Source organism: Diceros bicornis, chromosome 17, assembly GCF_020826845.1.
Source record: "Diceros bicornis minor isolate mBicDic1 chromosome 17, mDicBic1.mat.cur, whole genome shotgun sequence".
Taxonomy (NCBI): Eukaryota; Metazoa; Chordata; class Mammalia; order Perissodactyla; family Rhinocerotidae; genus Diceros; species Diceros bicornis.
In genome coordinates, this window is record NC_080756.1 from 49165397 (window position 1) to 49182611 (window position 17215).

Below are 17215 nucleotides of genomic sequence, written 5' to 3' on the forward strand. Positions count from 1 at the left end.
CTTTGTCCATTTAGTAACTTGATAGCACTTTTACTTTCAATGATATGGACAATATCACCTTAAAATCCATTTCTCATTTAGGAACCCTTTATTCATTCATTCTACAAATATTTATTGAGTATCTCCTTGGGTCAGGCACTGTGTTCCATGTTGAGGATATAATAGGGAATAAGATAGACATTCTCCGTTCCTTACATTGTACTGAAGAGACTGACAAAAAAGAGGTCACCAAAGAAATTAATAAAATTACTTCAAGTTCAATGTATAGACTTTGAGGCCAGGCTGCCAGAGCTTGAATTCCAGCTTTATTACTTACTATGTGTATGCATCAGCTACTTCTTGTGCACTACTTCAGATCCCCTGGCTTCATTCATCTGCAGAGTCTTTGGCTATTAAGGGAAGGAAAGCCTTTTTTCCCTCTACCTTCCTAGGTTCACTGGCTGGACCCCCCAATTAAACTGATAAGAAACAAATTAACAAGAGAAAAAAAACAGATTTAGTTACATATGTATGCATGGGGACTCACAAGGAAATAAAAACTCAAGGAGGCAGTCAGATGATTGAGGCTTGATATACCATCTTAGGCTAAACAAAAGAAAAGAGGTTTGGGCTTCTGGGCAGGGTAGGATTTTATGGAAAGCGGAAGGGCGGAAATGTCTGGTAAATGATGGTTGTCCTGTTGTGCGGGTGAGTCTCTCAGGTAAGAGCTGTCTCTGGGTGTAGCTCTCTCCCTGGTAAGGCACACCTTTACAAATGGAAATTCCAGTTTTAAAGGCAAATCCCTTTTACAAAAGGGGAAATTTATACTCCATTTTCAGGCAGGTAGGGGGAGGTAAAGAGCTTTTCCTGCATCTGCTCATTCTCAATTGCCTTTAGCTCAAAATAATCCGTGTGCCAAAGAGGCATATTTTGGGGTGGCATATTCTGTTACCCTTCATTCTGCCCTTTGAAACTTCTTTTTTTCCAGAAGGGGCATTTCTATGGAAACAAAAAGAAAAACAAAGCTAGTGGATGGAGCAAAGTATAAACCCAGTTTTGGGGATCAGAGGGAAGTCAGTCAAAAAGATTTCTAGATATTGGGCCCAAATCATCTTTAGATGGTAGAGTGAGTATGGCCATGACAATCCAACTTCCAGTTGCCTGGTTTGCAGTTTGAATGTCTTTAGTGATGGCATATACATCAGTGTCACAGTCGTGCTTATTTTTCAGAGCAGAGCATGGAAGCATCCAGCAATATCTTGTAGGGGTCTTTGAGATAATCCTAATAAGAATCTGCACAGTCAGGTTTTAGTTCTTAGTGCTGCCAAGTCAGAAGGTTGAGAGAAAAATTGGAAAAGTTAATTATCGACAAAATGTACAAAACAGCAGGAGACAATTTATAAAGTGGTGAAAAAGCTCAAAGACAGCAAACATGGCTAGAATTCAACAACCCACAAGGATGTGCTATATTTTTTTCATTGAAACATAGAGTTTTTCTCTCTACAATCACTCCAATTTCTATCAAGGATAATCACAGTAAGACTAATTTGCAAAATAAATCTAGTCTCATTAAACTTGGCCTGATTATTTACATAAATATGGCAAGAATAGTAATCGACTTTTTAGGCTTTTTAAAGTCTGCTTTGCTGGAACTTTAGATAAGGGAACTCAGATTAGATTCTTAAAAGCCTCTTGATAAAGACAGCAAGATATTTGTAAATCATCTTATAATAAACAACTTACCATAATAAAAGTAAAAAAATTTAAATAAATAAAAAGAAAAGGCTCTTGAGGGTAGGAAGCCAAGCTAAGACCTTCCTATCAGTCTTTACCTGTAATACCTATAGATTTGGGTGAATTCCTCCTTTCTTGACGTTCCCATTATATTTTAAGTTTCCTGTGACTGTCAGGAAGTGATCTTCCTTACTTACCTGTAGGACCAGGAACCCTCTAAGCTAAGTATCAGGTGGGTATTCCAACAGGGCTTTGTAAGCACCAGCTTCATAATACAGTCATCTTTAGTTCCTTAATATTGTCTGGTCATATCTGATTTTATGTACATCATTCTCAAATATGACATTCCAGTCAAAGCCATGGTAATATAACCAATGTTTCAAATTGTGTCCTATTTACAAAGAGAACAGATTCTTATTGAACTTATGCAATTAATTATATTACCATGAAAATAAGAACATTCAACAAGAGTTTCCAAATTCTGCAAGGATCAGGTAGAGAAAAAATGTAAATGTTTACTCTTTGTTCACTTTAACATATTGCTGTAACTTATTGATAACTTAAAGAAAAGAGAAAAGGGGCTCTTTAAATCTAGAAAACAAAACACTAAAGAACCAAGGATATTTCAAACAAAAAGGTCATAAAAGTTATAATCATCCTTACCAGTCCATTCAGTTCCATGAAATTAGTTCTTGTTTTGTTCTCCATTAGAGTTTTGGGAATCTTTACCCGGTCTGGTGGTATGAACTTACAGTTATCAGAAACCTGTACTCCAGGGCCAGCCCTGTTGGCCTAGTGGTTGAGTTCATCATGCTCCACTTGGCAGCCCAGGTTTAGTTCCTGGGCACGGACCTACACCACTCATCTGTCAGTGGCCGTGCTATTGTGGCAGCTCACATACAAAAAAAAAAAAAAAGAGAGAGGAAGATTGGTAGCAGATGTTAGCGCATGATGAATCTTCCTCAGCCAAAAAAAAAAAAAGGGAGAGAGAGAGAGAGAGAGAAACCAGTAGTCCAAAGTATTGCCAGAGTTTTTTCTGTGACTCTCTTTGAAGATGAAGCATTTTTACCTGTAGCTGATTGTAAATGCTTTCAGAAAGAATAAGACTAAAATATTAACTGTGTGTAAATGACAAAAGACTTTAAAATGGCCACAGTTGAAGATCTGATGAGAGTTCATTATGGCACAACTGACAAGTAAATTTGGTTATTTCTGTGACATACAACATTTTATAACAACTGCATTTATGACTGATGACTATACAAGGACATATTATGGATAGCAAAGATACTGACAAATTTCTAGGAACTTTATACAATTTCTGAAACATTTATATTAGTAACATATATCCATACAAATACAACCTAAAGAAGGTTAAGAATCACTTCTTATTTGACAATGCTTCCCCTGTAATTTAACATACAAATAAATCTCATTATTTAACATCTCTCTTTTACAAAGTGAGAGAACAAATCCTTTGAGATTTTCCAGTTGCCTTCTGGGGAGTCTCAAAGTTATTTTGAGTCAAAAAAGACCCCATTTAGAATTTGATTTTGCAGGCTGGCCCCGTGGCTTAGCGGTTAAGCACGTGTGCTCTGCTGCTGGCGGCCCGGGTTCAGATCCCGGGCGCGCACCGACGCACCGCTTCTCCAGCCATGCTGAGGCCGCATCCCACATACAGCAACTAGAAGGATGTGCAGCTATGACATACAACTATCTACTGGGGCTTTAGGGGAAAAAATAAATAAATAAAAATTATAAAAAATAAAAATAAAAAAAGAATTTGATTTTGGGAAATTTGAAAAAAAAATGTCAAAAGATTTGAACTCTTGATTGAACAGGATCACAGGTTACTATTAAACAATGCTTGGTTATCTATTTAACCAAAGTGACAATAAAAGATTTCAAAGACAAATACAGAAAGTCACATGACTGTAAACAAACTGTAGCACTTTAAATATTAAGAAGTCTCTGTTTTCTCAAGTACTCCAAGACATGATAAAGACAACACAAGGCACGGGAAATTGTTTTGATAAGACACAGAATCTTTGTTTTCTAGGCAGATTACTCAACAGTCAAAGAAAAACCTTTTACAATTATTAAGAATAGACCAGGGCCGGCCCCGTGGCTTAGCGGTTAAGTGTGTGCGCTCCGCTGCTGGCGGCCCAGGTTCAGATCCCGGGCGCGAACGGACGCACCGCTTCTCCGGCCATGCTGAGGCCGTGTCCCACATACAGCAACTAGAAGGATGTGCAGCTATGACATGCAACTATCTACTGGGGCTTTGGGGGAAAAAAATAAAAAATAAATAAAATTAAAAAAATAAATAAATAAAGGTTGGTTTGGATTAGTGTTTAAAAAAAAAAAAAAAAAAAGAATAGACCGGTAATCCATACTCCAGTTCTGTATCAGTACACTATTGATATTAAAATTCATTTTAAAACCTTATGATAAATACATTTAATTTTAGCCAGTTTGACCACATGAGAAAGTTTTCTCTCTCTCTTTCCTTTTACAAATTCTTATATCGTTCTAGGTTTTTGTCCTTTATTCTCCTCTTTCTCATCTAAAACAACCTGTAAATAATCTTAAACTACTTTAGGACAAAATTACTCTTTTCTTTTCCTTAACAAAAAGACATCCTTTATCTCTCATATCTTGCCTTAACAAAAACACCTTATTTTCCTTGCATACTTTGCATATGGAAATTTTTCCTTTATCTTTATTATTCCTAGTAGTTCATTTACATATATTGGTTAGAATTCTTAACCCTTGGTAACCTTAATTTCTAGTACAAACAAGGAAGTAGGCAATTGTGAACTGCGTATAAGATAAATAAGTCCTAGAGATGTAATGTACAGCATGGTGACTGTAGTTAACAATACTATCTTGTGGGCCGGCCCTGTGGCTTAGTGGTTAAGTGCGCGCGCTCTGCTGCTGGTGGCCCGGGTTCAGATCCCGGGCGCGCACCGACGCACCGCTTCTCCGGCCATGCTGAGGCCGAGTCCCACATACAGCAACTAGAAGGATGTGCAACTATGACATACAACTATCTACTGGGGCTTTGGGGGAAAAAATGAATAAATAAAATAAAAAAAACAAAAAACAAAACAATACTATCTTGTATATTTGAAACTTGCTAAAAGAGTATAGTCACGTATTGCTTAACAATGGGGATATGTTCTGAGAGATGCGTCGTTAGGTGATTTTCTTGTGCCAACATCATAGAGTGTACTTACACAAACCTAGATGGTATAGCCTATTGCGCACCTAGGCTAGATGGTATAACATATTGGTCCTAGGCTACAAAGCTATGCAGCATGTTCCTGTACTGAATACTGTAGGCAACTGTAACAAATGATAAGTATTTGTGTATCTAAACATAGAAAAGGTGCAGAAAAAAATACAGTATAAAAGATAAAAAATGGTACACCTTTATAGGGCACTTACCATGAATGGATCTTGCAGGACTGGAAGCTGCTTTGGGTGAGTCAGTGAGTGAGTGGTGAGTGAATGTGAAGGCCTAGAACATTACTGAACACTACTGTGGACTTTATAAACACTGTACACTTTGTTGTTGTCAGTGCCATTGAGTTGATTCTGACTCCTAAAGACCCTTTGTACAGTCGAGTGGAACCCTGCCTGGTCTTTGTACTGTCCTCTCACCTTCTGGTGCTACTCTGCTGCTATTCATTGGGTTTTCATAACCATTTTTTCTGGAAGTGGGCGGCCAGATCCTTCTTCATAGTCTGTCTTAGTCTGGAAGCTCCCCTGAAACCTGTCCACTTTGGGTGACTCTGCTGGTATTTAACATACTGGTGGCATAGCTTTCAGCATCACAGCAACAAGCAGCCGCCGCAGTATGTTACACTATGACAGCTGACCTGACCGGGACACGAACTTAGGCTGCAGCAGTGTGAGCACCTAATCTTAGCCACTAGACTGCCAGGGCTGGCCACTGTACATGTAGACTACACTAAATTTATTAAAAAAATTTTTCCTTCAATAATAAATTAAGCTTAGCTTACTATAACGTTTTTATTTTATAAACTTTTTTTAAAATTATTTATTTATTTATTTTTTTATAGAAGACCCTCATCAGTGGAGAGGGCTTCTTTTTTTTTTGTGAGGAAGATCAGCCCTGAGCTAACATCCGTGCTAATCCTCCTCTTTTTGCTGAGGAAGACCGGCTCTGAGCTAACATCTATTGCCAATCCTCCTCCTTTTTTTTGCCCCCAAAGCCCCAGTAGATAGTTGAATGTCATAGTTGCACATCCTTCTAGTTGCTGTATGTGAGACACGGCCTCAGCATGGCCGGAGAAGCGGTGTGTCGGTGCGCACCCGGGATCTGAACCTGGGCCGCCAGTAGCGGAGCATGTGCACTTAACCGCTAAGCCATGAGGCTGGCCTATTTTATAAACTTTTTAATTTTTTTAACTTTTTGACTCTTTTGTAACAACACTTAGCTTAAAACACAAATTGTACAGCTGTACAAAATATTTTCTTTCTTTATATTATTATTCTATAAGCTTTTTTCTATTTTTAAAAATTTTAGTTTTTTTTACTTTCCAAACTTTTTTTTTAAAAACTAAGACACAAACACACACATCAGCCTGGGCCTACAGAGGATCAGGATCATCAATGTCACTGTCTTCCACCTCCACATCTTGTCCCACTGGAAGGTCTTCAGGGGCAATAACATGCATGGAGCTGTCATCTCCTATGCTAACAATGCCTTCTAAAACACCTCCTCAAGGACCTGCCTGAGGCTCTCCTTGAAGAGGTGTCACTCTTTTCAGAACTATGTCCATGGTGGTTTGCTTGATTGTTTCTTTTTTTCACCACGGATTTGCTTGTAAGCAGATAATGCACCATGAACATTCCTCTCTATTAATGAAAACCATTCAGTGTTGGGGTCCATGTTTTCAAACCTTTAAAGGAGCTTGTTGAGTTCTCAAATGCTTCTGCTAAACCCTTCACTGTGAACTTTCTTGGAGGTTCTTCTTTTTCTTCTCCTGCAGTTTCCTTTTCTCTTGCCTCTTCTTCAGCTATGCTTTCCTGTTCCAGTTCCAACAACTCCTCGTTAGTCAATTCCTCAGGAAGGATGTCTAGGAGCTTCTCAATGTCATCCTCATCCACACCCAGGTTGAAATTGTTTGCCATCTCAACCACAGCCTTGTTGATTTTTGCAACCTCTTCATCCGTGGCAAATCTTTTGATGTCTTGGACAGAACTCTTGAGTGTCTTCTTCCACATGCCATTCATATACTCCTTGGTGACATCACCCCAACCCCAAGCAAGGTTCTTGAGGCAGTCATAGATGTTGTAATCCTTCCAGAATTGCATCAGTGTCTTCCTCAGTTGCAGCAGTAGCCAAGGCAGAGGTTCTCCTCAGGTAGTAGGTCTTAAAAGCTACTATAACTCCTTGATCCATTGGTTGGATCCATTGGTTGGATAGGTGTTGTTTGGAGGGAGAAATACTGCTTTGAGATTGGGATGAAGATTACCAATAAAAGGAGGATGTCGGGAGCATTATCAACAATAAGCTAAAGGTATGTTATTCTCTGAACAGTACTTCTCCATTTCTCTGGCATAACAATTCAGGAGAGCGTCTTGAAAGAGGAGCTGGGTCATCCACGACTTATTTCTCCTGCAGTACACTGGCAGTGTGTGCTTATTGATATGCTTGAATGCCCTGGGGTTATCACTGTGCCAGATTACAAAGGGTTTCAATTTGTAGCCTACAATATTGCCCCCAAGCAAGACTGTAATCCTGTCTTTGAAACCTGGCATTGACTTGGCCTCCTTATGAATAAAAGTCCTTTCAGGCATCTATTTCCAGAATAGAGATGTTTCATCTGCATTGAATATTTGCTCTGGCAAGTAATTTTCCTTCACGATCAGCTTATCTAGAGTTTCCAAAAATTCTTCAGCTGCCTTCACATCAGCACTCGCAGACTCACCGCTCACTTTCACGTTATGTAATGAATAATAATTCTTGAATCGTTTAAATCATCCAGAACTAGCAGTAAATTCAATATCGTAGTCAGGTCCGGCATTCAATATTGCAAACAACCTTTTTGCTTTTGCTGTGATCATCATGGTGCTGAGAGGGGTACACTTCTGTGTCTGGTCTTTCAATCCAGGTCATTAGAGGTTTCTCCATGTCTGATATAGGCCTTTCCTGAATTTACTTTAGTCTTGTTGCCTTCAATGAAGCAGATCCTTTAATGGCTTCTGTCACTTTGTTCTTGTTATTCAAGTTCGTAGCTATGGTGGAATGGGCCATGCCTGACTGGCGAGCAATAACCATCACTGATTTTCCACTTTGTAGTCCTTAATCACTTTTAATTTCATTTGCAGGTCAATCACTCAACATGACCTCTTATTGGCAACATTAGCAGTGGATTTTGCATGCTTAGGGGCCATGAGGAACAAAACAACATGAGATTAAATCAAGCACAAGAGAAAATGATGCCATCAAGAGATGCTGTAAACACAAGATGTATATGAGGCTTCTGCTGGTGTAACATGGCATTCTGTTTTACAGTAAACTTTTTTTAATAAGTAGAAAGAGTATACTCTAAAATGATGATAAAAAGTATAGTATAGTAAATATATAAACCAGTGACATAGTTGTTTATTATCATTATCAAATATTATGTACTGTACATAATTGTACATACTTTTTTTTTTTTTGGCTGAGGAAGATTCGCCCTGAGCTAACGTCTGTGCCAATCTTCCCCCACTTTATATGTAGGTTGCTGCCACAGCACGGCTGACGAGTGGTGTAGGTCCATGCCTGGGATCTGAACCCATGAACCCGGGCTGCCAAAGCAGAGTGCACTGAACTTTAACCATTATGCCGGGGGGCCAGCCCCAGTATGCGCTATACTTTTACATGACTGGCAGTGTAGTAGGTTTGTTTATACCAGCATTACCACAAACATGTGAGAAATACATTGTGCTGTGACATTATGACAGCTACAATGTCAGTAGGCAATAGGAATTTTCAGCTTCGTTATACTCTTATGGGACCACTGGCATATACACAGTTGACATATATACATAATGACAGTTGACCAAAATGTCGTTATGTGATGCATGACTGTTTTTTTAAAAGTTTTCATCACAAGAAAAAAATTTGAATATGCGTGGTGATGGATGTTAATGAAAATTATTGTGGTAATCATTTTGCAATGTATACATATATCAAATCATTATGTTGTACACCTAAAACTAATATAATGTTATATGCCAATTATATCTCAATTAAAAAAATAAATATTAAAAAAATCCTTTTAGATATAAAGTCCAAATTTCCAAAGGCATATCTATGCCAATGTGGCTCTAAACCAATAAGCTTTTTTTATGACTTAACAATGAACACAAGAGGCATCTCCAAAAAGGGTACAAAAGATGCAGCACATAGTGACCCCCTCTCCACATCCCAGGATCCAGAGTTACTCCCAAAGACAGCTTAAGAAATCAAATACCTTTGTTGTCACAAGCAGTAAGGAACCTCTAGTCTCCAACAAAAGTGAACGCCTTCAATCGTGTACCCACTAATCTGTCACGGTGGATAGGCTCTACTGGGATGAGACTTTTCTCTGCACAAACAAGAAAATGAAAGGAAAAGGTGACAAAGACCCCTTATGGACTAAGACCTCTCAGTAAGACAAACTCCCCTGAGAGCTGGTATGGTCAGAAAGACTTATGCACTTCATGTGTCAGGTTTCCTAGCCTGATGGTTAGCCACCAGACATAGATCTGACAACCTGCACACCATGCCCCCAGCTGTCAGAGACCAAGGAGAGTACACTCTCACTGGTTACAAGCCAAGCTCTCAAGACACGAAATGGTAGGAGAATCTCTTATGATTTTCCTCCTTATGACAAATGACACAAAAGGCAGAGACAGAGGAAAACAATGACTTTTCTTGGGAGGCTAAGGATCAATAAGCAATGAGTACTCAAAACCAAATTTACAAGAGTCATAATCCAAAGAACTAATTCTTACAACTGTTTTTCTCCTGCTATTCTAAATTTCGAAAGGAAAAGACAAAGAGGCTGTTACCACCCTCATTTAATCAGACTCTGCAGACAGAAATCAGGGAGGCTGACTTTGGAAAGAATTTTTACCTTTTGCTAAGTTTATCAGAGGTCCAGATCTCACCTGCAGCCTCTGTCTGGGGAAGTGTGGTATCCCAGGCATCCTTAACTGTAGGAGAGAAAACTTTTTTCCCTCTACCCTGCTAGGTTCACTGGCTAGGCCCCCAAATTGAACTGATGAGAAATAAATTAGCAAGAGAAAAAAACCCAGATTTAAATATGTACATATGCATGATTGTTCGCAAAGAAATGAAAACTCAAAGTGATGGTCAGATGATTGAGTCTTATATACCACCTTAGGCTAAACAAAGGAAAAGGGGTTTTGGGCTTCTGGGCAAGGAAGACAAGTTGTGGGAAGGTGAGAGAAAAAATGTCTGATAAATGAGGGTTGTCTTATAATGCAGATAACAGTCTCTCAGGTGATGAGTGTTGTCTCTGGAAGTAGCTCTCTTCCTGGCATGAGACACTTTTACAAATGAAAATTTCCTTTGTAAGTGTAAATTTCCTTTATAAAAGGGGAAATTTATACTCTGTTTTTACACTTAGGGGAAAGTAAAGAGCTTTTCCTGCTTCCACTGGTTCTTAATTGCCTTTAGCTCAAAGAAGCATATTTTAGGGTGGCACATTCTGGTACCCTTCAGCTACTTGTTCTGCTCCAGCCCCAATGTGACAGACAGCTCTGCCAGCCTCCGATAGACTTCATGTGGACCATTCTGATAGCATCTTGCTTTGTGCCCACACCGTGCACCTGTCCTCGTGTGACCAGGTGCATTCCTGTTGGTGCTAAGACTTACTTGTGTGCACAAACGCAAGGGAGCTACTGCCCTGGAGGGTAAACTCTGACCAAAGAGAAAGAAGGGCCAGTGAAAAAGATCTTCCCCTCTCCCCTCCAGATGGAGTGCCCTGAGATGCATTTATTCATACAGCTTCTCAGAGACGGTCAGGCAAGGTCAAGAGATCGGTTGTGCTTGATACCATGCAGTGGCCATTATCGAGGTAACGTGTCACTTTGTATCGGCTCCTTCCTCACCTGACTCACTCCTGCTTTCCTGAGATTGAATTCCTGAATAAAGTCGTGGTGCATATGCGTTTACTGCAGGCTCTGCTTCTGGGAAAGCCAGGGTAAGACAGGCCTTTTGAACAAATTGCCTCTCAGTGCCTCAGTTTCCTCATCTGATAAATATAAATTATACAAGTGTATCTGCCTCATAGAGTTGAATATTAAGCAAATTAATCTATGTAATGCTCTTAGTAGAGTGCCTGGCACACAGTATGTGTCACAGAAGTGCTAGTTTTGTTATAATTTATTCTAAGTGTAATAATAGTGAGCCATTGAAGAATTTTAAGGAAACTATCATGATCTTATTGACATTTTAATAAGTTCCCTCTTGTACCTATGTGGGAAATAGATTAGAGGGAGACAAGAAAATAAGTGGAGAGACATTTAGGAAGCTGTTGCAAGAGTAATAAGAAGAGATGTTAGTAACCTAGAATAGAGTATTAGCAGTGGAAGCCAATAGAAGTGGACAGATCCAAGAAATATTTGACAAGTAGAGCCTACAGATCTCAAAAAATAGATTGGATGGGGGATCGAGCAAAAAGGAAAATCACTCAAAAAATATATTGCTCTTCATACCACATTGATGATATGTTGTAAACCTAGCCCCTTTTTCTCAAGATAGGTAGTCAATTCCTCCCCATCCCTATATCATGGGTTTAATGTTCTCTTTTTACCTGGATTGTCTTTGCTGAATTTCTTGCCTACTCTTCACTCACACATCTTATGACTGCCACCAGAATGGTATTGCCCACCACCTGTTTTTAGTCTTCTGCCCCTTCCTGTGGCCCCAGTGATGGCATCTTACGATAGCAAGATGCAAGTCTTCGTCTTGTGCTCCCTCAACTTCTTGTCTCCTGCTCCAAGTCTTCAACTCATTTATCGCCCCTGCCCTGTAGCAAGCTCACTAGGTGGGCTCATCACCTACCCTCATATTTTTGCACCATGGCTTCAACCTAATTTTGGAATGCCATTTTCATTCTAATTGGCTATATTCTTTCTCCATCTTTACTGATTAAATCCTAACTCCCTCACTTAACACCATCAGAAGAGAAATAGAACAATTATTCTTGACTTTTCAAGTCAATCCCTGTGAGTTCATCCCTCCTCACTCTCATTTCAGTAAAAGTCAATTGACACTTCCAGTTGTTCAGGGTGAAAAACTTGGAGTCTTTTTATATACTTTCCTTTCTCTTACACCCCACATTCAGTTTGTCAGCAAATCCTATTGGTTTGACCTTCAAATTATATCCCAAGTTTACGGGCCAGCCCAGTGGCATAGTGGTTAAGTTTGCCTGCTCCACTTTGGCAGCCCAGGATTCACAGGTTCGGATCCTGGGTGTGGACCTACACACTGCTTGTCAAGCCATGCTGTGGCGGCATCCCATATAAAGTAGAGAAGATGGGCACGGATGTTAGCCTAGGGCCAATCTTCCTCAGCTAAAAGAGGAGGATTGGCAACGGTTTTTTTTTTTTTTTTTGTGAGGAGATCAGCCCTGTGCTAACATCCGCCAATCCTCCTCTTTTTTTTTTTTGCTGAGGAAGACGGCCCTGGGCTAACATCTGTGCCCATCTTCCTCCACTTTATATGGGACGCCGCCACAGCATGGCTTGCCAAGCAGTGCGTCGGTGCGCGCCCGGGATCCGAACCAGCGAACCCCAGGCCGCCGCAGCGGAGCGCGCGCACTTAACCGCTTGCGCCACCGGGCCGGCCCCGGCAACGGTTGTTTTTTTCCCGAGGAAGATGTTATTTCAGGGCTAATTTTCCTCAAAAAAAAAAAAAATTATATCCCAAGTTCAACCACTTCTCACCAACACTGCTCCACTCTGGTCCAAGTCACTGTATCTCTCCTCTGGATTATTTCAATAGTCTTTCACTAATCTCTCAGCTTCTGCCCTTGTTACCTGCAATCTGTTCTAAATGCAGCGGCCTGAACGATACCGCTAGAACATTCAGATCATGTTATTCTTCTGCTCATCCTCTTTCAATGGCTCGCCATCTCACTCAAAGTAAAATTCAGTGTTTTTCACAGCCCCCGACATCTGGCCCCATTCCCTCTGATTCCAGGTTTTACTTGCCCTCGCCCTCCCCCATTCACTTCACTACAGCCTCAGTGACCCCCTTGCTAACACTCAAGCACACCAGGCATGCTCCCAACTCTGGACCTTCCCTCCTTGTTCCTTCAGCCAGGCATGTGATTGCCCCAGATCTCCATGTGGGTGGCTCCCCCACCTCCCTCAGGCCTTTGCTCAGACACTGTCTTTTCAGTGAGTCTTCCTGAACATCCTCCATTCCCACCTACCATGGTCCTCCCTATTTCCCTTCCCTATGTTACTTTCTCCAAGACATCCTATCATATTATGTACTTTAACCCCAGATATAAGGCACTTGGCTCCTAGCCTCTGTCCAACCTCTGCTCTCAGTTCTTAACCAGCTAAAGTTCTTAGGGGCAGGGGCAGGGTGGAGGTGGGGAGGAGTTCTGAAGTGACTCCCTCTTGATAATTTGAGATTTTCTCAATTCAGTGTCTATTGATTGTGTATACAGTTCATTTCATTATCTTTATCTTATCAACTGAAAATACCATCTGCATTAAATTCACAACAATGTAACCTTAAATTTTACACAAGTGAATTTTTGAAGTGCTCCTTTTTTTTGCTTGTTTGTTTATTATCTATATCCTGTCCACAAGGATAAGAATTTTTACCTTTTTTTTTTTTTATGGTTGTATCTCCAGCACTTAAAACATTGCTGGCACATAGTACGCCATTAATAAACATTTGAATTAGTGTTGAATTAGTGAATGGCTTATCCTGTCTCTACATGTACTGTACATGACTCTTCTGCTCTCAGAAACTGATAGAAACCATTTGCTTAATCATAACGTTAACAAGACCATAACCTAAAATTCATACCTTACATTTACATAACACTTTGTAGACTATAAAATATTTTCACATACATCATCTCATTTAATCATCACAATAACTTTATATTCCAATTTTTTATAGGAAGTTGAGTCTGAGAGAAATAGAGTGTTTTGTTCAAGGTCACAGGAAACTGAGTCATAGAGAAATTGACTGATTTGCTCAAAGTCTGCACAAGAGAACTGAAATTCGAACTTATGTTGTCCTGGCCACAAATCTGATGCAGTTTCCACTCCAATATCCCAACTCCTTGATTCTGCACTGGATCAGTTGCCTACGTATTCTTCAACTCTATGTCAGTAACATCTGTCTACTCCCCTTGGCCGACCAGGCTCAGGACTCATAATCCAGTTGTTCAGGTTTGCTTCAGTTCTCATTAACTGTGCTAACCTAGCAAAACTGGGGCTGGCTGAATGGCTCTGCCTGGTTGGAAAACCAGGATTAGGTAGTCTGAAAATAGATGTTCTCAATCAGCTCATCTACAAAAATATAGATAAAGATTCAGGCTGTGAATACCTGGAACCAAAGACTCTAAACTCAGTTTATATAGAATTGCATGCAGATAGGGACTTAACCAAGTTCCAGTCAAACAATTTAAATATATCATCCCACAGCATTAAAGTTACCACGGCACTTTCAAAGGAATAATTTTTCTTATTCTCAATTCTAAGAAAGAAGGCCTTATCTTTTAAGCACTGTCCAAATCCTTGTATAAATGGCTAATGAGTACTTAATATGTGAAAAACACAACACTATTCCTTCCCTTCCTGTTCACCCATAAGCAAATATTTAGCTTTCTTGGGTTTCTTTGTAAACTTTCACTGCTTCTAGTCATTCATTCTTATTCTTCTTCTCTCCCATCTTCCATAACCTACTCCCACTCACAGAAAATTCATTATTATTAGGGGTCCATTCTGTTTTTTATTCCCTTGTAGCTTTCCCACTTCAACTATAGACTTCTTAGAGTTCAAAACCCATTTCTTTGTATTATCACAGATTGTAAATATTCAAAAGCTGGTGACTAAGGGAAGGGAGAGGAGCCCCGTTCACTCATTGAACCAGAGAAAGGGAGCAGATATTATCAGATGCCCCATTTTAATGGCATACAAATAACATGACTCAAACTGGTTTGGGTGCAGTCTGCATACATCAGAGGAGGAGATGGACTGCTGACGTGGCAGAGGGGTTGTAAATAAAAGCTGACTTTGGTTTGGCACCTATAATTACACCCAAGCCATAGCTTGCATTTTGATTGTCGAAAGAAAGAAAGAAAGAGCGAGAGAGAGAGAGAGAGAGAGAGAGAGAGAGAGAGAGGGAGGGAGGGAGGAAAGCAGGGAGGAGGGAGGAAGGAGGAAAAAAGGAGATAAGAAGGTGAAATTTTGTTTTTTTTAATGAGACAAACTGAGACATTTGGTTTTCTTATAGAATTTATTTTAAACTGAGACTTCTCATACAGAGGACATTTATGAGAATGTTAAATAGTAAATGGTGTAATTATCTAGACTTTCATAATAGTTGTCTCACAGATTCCACAGGAAGCATTAATTCCAACACTGAATTAAAATTTGAATGATTAGAAGAGAAACAATCCCTCTACCCAAATCTGTATGTTATATTTAGATCAATTCAACAGGTGTTTGGTGAAAACTTACTAGGTACAAAATACTATGTTGAGCACTGCAGGGGAGGAAAAACTTTTTTTCTCTACCCTCTTAGGTTTACTGGCTGCACCCCCCCCCCACCAATTAAACCAATAAGAAACAGATTAACAAGAGAAAAAAACAAAGATTTAATTATGTATGTATGCACAGGAGTTCACAAAGAAATGAAAGCTCAAGGAGGTAGCCAGATGATTGAGGCTTATGTAACATTATCAGCTAAACAAAAGAAAATGGATTTTGAGCTTCTGGGTGGAGGAGGCACGGTATGGAAAGGGGAAGGGAAGAAATGCCTGGTAAATAAGGGTTGTCTTGTTATGCAGATAAGAGTCTCAAGTGATAAGAGTCATCTCTGCGAGGAGCTCTCTTCCTGGCGTGAGACACATTTACAAACAGAAATTTCCTTTATAAATGTAAATTTCCTTTACAAAAGGGAAAATTTATACCCTATTTCTAGGCAGTTAGGGGGAATTAAAGAGCTTTTCCTGCATCTGCTGGTTCTCAATTGCCTTTAGCTGAAAATAATCCATACACTAAAGAGGCATATTTGGGATGGCATATTCTGGAGCCCTTTAGTACTATTGAAAACCAAAATTCAACTGAGTAAATTTAAAGGTCAAATTGGCTTTATCTGATGATTTATGAATCAGGCAGCAACCCATCTAGCAAACGGAAACCAGCTCCAAAGAGCTACACAAAAGGACAGTCTTTTACAGATGGAAGGGGGTGGGAAAAGAAAATTTCTAGCTAAGAGTGGATTGTTTCAGGCAAGTCACCTTCCTATGGGGGACAGCAAGGGTCTATCAGGAGGATTACCTCACTAATGCTGACCAGGTAATTCCAGATTGACTGATTAAAGGTTACATTCCTGGGAGAGACTGAAACTGCAGTTAGGATCGGTATTAAGTCTTCATTTGCTGATGTGGAGCGAAGCACAAGTGACTCCATTTTGGGCCTGTTGTTTCTTTTTTTAACAGTACTAATGGTTAATACAGAAGAGTCCTTGTCTTCAAGGAACTTTACAGCCTAAAAGGAAAATAAGATGAATGAAAATAACTGCAGCACAAAGCAAATGTGTGTCAGTAGAGGTATAAAGTGCTGTAGAAGCCAAGAAAATGTAGAGTTTGCTGATGATTTAGAGGCTTTAGGTTTTGTGAAGGTCACATTTTAAGAATGGGTAGGATTTGTATCTCTAATAAGTGGAGAGAAAATGGCAACCATAGAGGCAGGAATGTTCAGAAAATATTTAGCAATAGGTGAGTGGTTGAAAGATATATTAGGAGAGGTAAAATGGAAGAGAAAGGAAATGCCAAATCATAGGGTATTTGAGCCTGTTTGAGCAGTTTTATTTTTGTTCTGTGAGTCCTAGAGGGCCATTGAAGGTTGTTAAAGAGAAGGCTGACACACTTAGTATGAGCTTTAGAAAGTTTTTTGACAGTAATTGGAGGGTGTTTCGAGGAGGTGAAACTAGAGTCTGGGAATATATTAAGGAAGCCAGTACATCACCTAGGACCTGGATTAGGTGAAGAAAATGGGATATATATGGAGGATGTTTAAGAGATGGAATCCACATGATTTGGCAACTGATTAAATGCTAACTTATCTATTCAGGGGAAGGAAGCATGTGGTGAAAAGAAAAGGTTTAAGTTACATTTTGTAAATGACAGAGCCCAACTTGATGAAAGTGAAAAAAAGGGGAATTTATTTGCAAAATTAGATTAATAACCTAACTTCAGGAACGACAGAGATA

At 39.7% G+C, this 17215-nt stretch overlaps 1 long non-coding RNA gene across 1 annotated transcript in view; it reads left to right on the top strand.

Annotated features, from left to right (window-relative positions):
- The window catches only part of LOC131416311 (uncharacterized), a 34033-nt gene extending 25671 nt beyond the window's left edge, over positions 1 to 8362 (top strand). The window contains exon 3 of the long non-coding RNA XR_009222576.1: positions 8077 to 8362. This is a non-coding gene — a long non-coding RNA (uncharacterized LOC131416311). The remainder of the gene's footprint in view (positions 1 to 8076) is intronic.
- Positions 8363 to 17215: the final 8853 nt, after the last annotated feature.